This window comes from Oncorhynchus masou, unplaced genomic scaffold (assembly GCF_036934945.1).
Source record: "Oncorhynchus masou masou isolate Uvic2021 unplaced genomic scaffold, UVic_Omas_1.1 unplaced_scaffold_1231, whole genome shotgun sequence".
NCBI lineage: Eukaryota > Metazoa > Chordata > Actinopteri > Salmoniformes > Salmonidae > Oncorhynchus > Oncorhynchus masou.
This window is the reverse complement of record NW_027002116.1, coordinates 168,491-174,490: the sequence shown is the minus strand read 5'-3', so window position 1 is coordinate 174,490 and position 6,000 is coordinate 168,491. Positions and strand designations below refer to the sequence as shown.

The 6,000-nt window shown below is 50.0% G+C and overlaps 1 long non-coding RNA gene across 1 annotated transcript in view; it reads right to left on the bottom strand.

Annotated features, from left to right (window-relative positions):
- Positions 1–1,049: 1,049 nt before the first annotated feature.
- LOC135529998 (uncharacterized) overlaps positions 1,050–6,000 on the bottom strand; it is a 61,669-nt gene continuing 56,718 nt past the window's right edge. The window contains exon 3 of the long non-coding RNA XR_010453783.1: positions 1,050–1,229. This is a non-coding gene — a long non-coding RNA (uncharacterized LOC135529998). The remainder of the gene's footprint in view (positions 1,230–6,000) is intronic.

Here is a 6,000-nt window from a genome sequence, read left to right as displayed (position 1 = left end):
ACACATCCGTCGTTCTGCCCCTGAACAGGCAGTTAACCCGCTGTTCCTAGGCTGTCATTGAAAATAAGAATTTGTTCTTAACTGACTTGCCTAGTAAAATAAAGGTTAAAAAAAAATGTGCACGTTTTGTTACTGTATAATTCATATTTTTGTTTTCACAGACTGAACCCTCCCTACACCGCTGATGAATAGACATGGAAACCTGTTCCATCATCATGCACTGAAAAATCATTCTGGCTGTGGAGACAAAGGACATCAGAGGACACCAGAGGATAAACTGAATGAACTTGGAGCTCTGCTGGGAGTTTACCTCATATTTAAAACATTTAATTCTGCTTTTACACTAAAATCATAAAACACTAAAATATTCTGTTATTGCTATTATGCATATTAATAATAATAGTGGTGGGTAAAGAAAAAATTAAGGGGGGTTCAACATTAAGGGGGTTCTTTGAGGAACCATTAAGGGGGGTTCTTTGAGGAACCATTAAGGGGGTTCTTTGAGGAACCATTAAGGGGGTTCTTTGAGGAACCATTAAGGGGGGGTTCTTTGAGGAACCATTAAGGGGCTTCTATGAGGAACCATTAAGGGGGTTCTTTGAGGAACCATTAAGGGGTTCTTTGAGGAACCATTAAGGGGTTCTTTGAGGAACCATTAAGGGGGTTCTATGAGGAACCATTAAGGGGGTTCTTTGAGGAACCATTAAGGGGTTCTTCTTTGAGGAACCATTAAGGGGGTTCTTTGAGGAACCATTAAGGGGGTTCTTTGAAGAACTGAGAGGTTCCCCACAGTTCAATTTGAAGAACCCCTAAAATATCTTCCAGGAAGCTTTTCTTTTTAGAGTGTAGGAGTGACACCACAACGCTGCCTGGGGCTTCTTTGTGGAAAACAAAGACTGGGTCATCTCTCTACAGACCTGACATTACTGTGACACAAACACAGGAAGTGACTGTGTGTGTGTTGGCCAGCAGGAGAGCCCAGTTAACCTCCCCTTTAGGTCCAGAGAGAGGGAAAGAGATATGTAGCAGCTGATAGACACGGACACACGGACTTACAGTACAAACACTAAGACAAGCATTGGCCAGCACTGAATACCCCTTTAGGTACACAACATCCTGACAGCTGATTGGCTACTACTCACCCATGTCCTTGGATCCCTGGCTCTCACTGGCTAGCTCTCCCATCCTCACCAGGGCATCAAAGTAGCCCTTAGCAGCAAACGTCACATCTGGGGACAGAGGAAGAACAGCATGAGATCAGGGTCAGAGGTAGAGAGGTCGAGGCAACTCCGTGGCCTATAAAGACGCACACACAGAAGTGTTAGCACACATCCTCACGTCGAGAGAGAAGACGATGCTACAGTAGTAATGGTGTGTCTCATGGAGAGAGAGGTGTGTTTCATGGGAGACGATGCTATAGAGAGTAATGGTGTGTTTCATGTGGAGAGAGAGAGAGAGGACGATGCTATAGAGAGTAATGGTGTGTTTCCTGTGGAGAGAGAGAGAGAGAGAGAGAGTAATGGTGTGTTTCGATACTACAGTAACACGTTGTTCAGGATCTAGCTAGCTACTGTAACGCTACAGAACAATGTGTTATTATGGGCTGTGTAGTGCAGCTAGCTGGATCCTGAACAACATGTTATTATGGGCTGTGTAGTGCAGCTAGCTGGATCCTGAACAAGGTGTTATTATGGGCTGTCTAGTGCAGCTAGCTGGATCCTGAACAATGTGTTATTATGGGCTGTCTAGTGCAGCTAGCTGGATCCTGAACAAGGTGTTATTATGGGCTGTGTAGTGCAGCTAGCTGGATCCTGAACAATGTGTTATTATGGGCTGTCTAGTGCAGCTAGCTGGATCCTGAACAACGTGTTATTATGGGCTGTGTAGTGCAGCTAGCTGGATCCTGAACAAGGTGTTATTATGGGCTGTCTAGTGCAGCTAGCTGGATCCTGAACAAGGTGTTATTATGGGCTGTGTAGTGCAGCTAGCTGGATCCTGAACAAGGTGTTATTATGGGCTGTGTAGTGCAGCTAGCTGGATCCTGAACAAGGTGTTATTATGGGCTGTGTAGTGCAGCTAGCTGGATCCTGAACAAGGTGTTATTATGGGCTGTGTAGTGCAGCTAGCTGGATCCTGAACAAGGTGTTATTATGGGCTGTGTAGTGCAGCTAGCTGGATCCAACCTAGACCAGACCTCTGCTGTGGCTGTCAACACACACAGGGGACTGACAGGCTGTGAGAAGTGAGAACCAGACTGGGCCCAAGTCAGACCTCCACTGTTGCCTGGCAACCTGCTGCTCCCCAAACAGGCTGACAGAAGCAGTGGCCAACTCTGGCCCGAGTCTGACTGAACATGAACCAGCCCACTATCCATCATCACTGAGAGTGGACAAGTAGACTGACTGAACATGAACAAACCAGCCCACTATCCATCATCACTGACAGTGGACAAGTAGACTGACTGTACATGAACCAACCAGCCCACTATCCATCATCACTGACAGTGGACAAGTAGACTGACTGTACATGAACCAACCAGCCCTCTATCCATCATCTGTATTGATTGACAGTTACAAGTTACAGCCTGCCTTGTGGAAGGGCTGGAGCACTGGTTGGTATTAGCTGTACTAAATGTCAATATATATTTGACAGACAGGACCAACGTAATGTAGAGGGACAGACAGGACCACCGTAATGTAGAGGTACAGACAGGACCAACGTAATGTAGAGGTACAGACAGGACCAACGTAATGTAGAGGGACAGACAGGACCAACGTAATGTAGACGGACAGACAGGACCCACGTAATGTAGAGGGACAGACAGGACCCACGTAATGTAGAGGGACAGACAGGACCAACGTAATGTAGAGGGACAGACAGGACCAACGTAATGTAGAGGGACAGACAGGACCAACGTAATGTAGAGGTACAGACAGGACCAACGTAATGTAGAGGGACAGACAGGACCAACGTAATGTAGACGGACAGACAGGACCCACATAATGTAGAGGGACAGACAGGACCCACGTAATGTAGAGGGACAGACAGGACCAACGTAATGTAGAGGGACAGACAGAACCCACGTAATGTAGAGGGACAGACAGGACCCACGTAATGTAGAGGGACAGACAGGACCAACGTAATGTAGAGGGACAGACAGGACCAACGTAATGTAGAGGGACAGACAGGACCAACGTAATGTAGAGGGACAGACAGGACCAACATAATGTAGAGGGACAGACAGGACCAACGTAATGTAGAGGGACAGACAGGACCAACGTAATGAAGAGGGACAGAGCAGAGGATTAGGGTCTATAACTGGGCCGCAGACAGTGGGTGGGGAGAGAAGGGCCCCAGCCCCAGTCCCAGTCCCCAGCCCCAGCCCCCAGTCCCCAGCCCCAGTCCCAGTCCCCAGCCCCAGCCCCCAGTCCCCAGCCCCAGCCCCAGTCCCCAGCCCCAGTCCCCATCCCCCAGTCCCCAGCCCCAGTCCCCATCCCCCAGTCCCAAGTCCCAGCCCCAAGTCCCCCAGTCCCCAGTCCCAGCCAACAGAAGAGTCCTGTCCAGGGGGTGAACTTGTACATCAAGCTGCCTCACATTACAAAAAAAAGACAGGCTCCTGCCCTATGGACCGTTGAGGCTCAGACTAAAGCTTAGTTACTTACTAACACGACCATATGGATTTACAGCATATGTCCACCCACGCCCCCTCCTCTTCACTCGCCTCTTAATGGCCTAATTGGCCTGGGCCAATCCTCCAGGTCTCCCCATTAGACCTGCCCAGCCTACCAGGAACAGATAAACTGGCCTGGGCCAATCCTCCAGGTCTCCCCATTAGACCTGCCCAGCCTACCAGGAACAGATAAACTGGCCTGGGCCAATCCTCCAGGTCTCCCCATTAGACCTGCCCAGCCTACCAGGAACAGATAAACTGGCCTGGGCCAATCCTCCAGGTCTCCCCATTAGACCTGCCCAGCCTACCAGGAACAGATAAACTGGCCTGGGCCAATCCTCCAGGTCTCCCCATTAGACCTGCCCAGCCTACCAGGAACAGATAAACTGGCCTGGGCCAATCCTCCAGGTCTCCCCATTAGACCTGCCCAGCCTACCAGGAACAGATAAACTGGCCTGGGCCAATCCTCCAGGTCTCCCCATTAGACCTGCCCAGCCTACCAGGAACAGATAAACTGGCCTGGGCCAATCCTCCAGGTCTCCCCATTAGACCTGCCCAGCCTACCAGGAACAGATAAACTGGCCTGGGCCAATCCTCCAGGTCTCCCCATTAGACCTGCCCAGCCTACCAGGAACAGATAAACTGGCCTGGGCCAATCCTCCAGGTCTCCCCATTAGACCTGCCCAGCCTACCAGGAACAGATAAACTGGCCTGGGCCAATCCTCCAGGTCTCCCCATTAGACCTGCCCAGCCTACCAGGAACAGATAAACTGGCCTGGGCCAATCCTCCAGGTCTCCCCATTAGACCTGCCCAGCCTACCAGGAACAGATAAACTGGCCTGGGCCAATCCTCCAGGTCTCCCCATTAGACCTGCCCAGCCTACCAGGAACAGATAAACTGGCATGGGGTGAAGGGGGGGGTCAGAGTGGTTAGAGCGTTGGACTAGTAACCGAAAGGTTGCAAGTTCGAATCCCGAGCTGACAAGGTACAAATCTGTTGTTCTGCCCCTGAACAAGGCAGTTAACCCACTGTTCCCAGGCCGTCATTGAAAATAAGAATTTGTTCTTAACTGACTTGTTTAGTTAAATAAAGGTAAAACAAACAACAAGAGACCAGCCAGTCAGAGGAGGAGCTCCTTCCCCCTGACCCACTGCAGAGGGCAGACTCCTTCATGGGTCATTATCCCACTGCAGAGGGCAGACTCCTTCATGGGTCATTATCCCACTGCAGAGGGCAGACTCCTTCATGGGTCATTATCCCACTGCAGAGGGAAGACTCCTTCATGGGTCATTATCCCACTGCAGAGGGAAGACTCCTTCATGGGTCATTATCCCACTGCAGAGGGCAGACTCCTTCATGGGTCATTATCCCACTGCAGAGGGCAGACTCATGGGTCATTATCCCACTCATGGGTCATTATCCCACTGCAGAGGGCAGACTCCTTCATGGGTCATTATCCCACTGCAGAGGGCAGACTCCTTCATGGGTCATTATCCCACTGCAGAGGGCAGACTCCTTCATGGGTCATTATCCCACTGCAGAGGGCAGACTCCTTCATGGGTCATTATCCCACTGCAGAGGGCAGACTCCTTCATGGGTTTTTATTATCCCACTGCAGAGGGCAGACTCCTTCATGGGTCATTATCCCACTGCAGAGGGCAGACTCCTTCATGGGTCATTATCCCACTGCAGAGGGCAGACTCCTTCATGGGTCATTATCCCACTGCAGAGGGCAGACTCCTTCATGGGTCATTATCCCACTGCAGAGGGCAGACTCCTTCATGGGTCATTATCCCACCAAGTTATCTGGATATATTCAGTGTTGAGGAGACAGTGATAGACTCTTCTGTCAGCTAATGTGTTCTTGTGTCAGTGGTGTGTATTGGGGTGTTGACTGGCGACCTGACCTACGGTACAAAGTGAGAGATATCTGAGCCAGTTAGGTTCAACTACACTCTGTCCTCTGTGTGATAAGTCCATCTGTACTCGTCTGCTCTCCTAAACCTCTTTAGTAAAACCAAAGAGTGAGCAAACACACACACACACACACTTCCATTGTCTATCAGATATTTTATAGTGAACTGTCTATCACTCCACCAGAGGTACACAGTGCTCCATCTCTGCTCTGATTAGGACCCAGCTGTCGATTGTACTGCTGCTCTGCAACACACCTCTCTGTCTGAGTCCCAAACAACACCCTATTCCCTCTGGTCTAAAGTAGTGCACTATGTAGGGAACAGGATAGCATTTGGGAAACATCCTCACTCCCGAGGGTGTGCTAGTGGGGTTGCAGACAAGATGATAAGACTGGCTGTGTGACTACTATGGT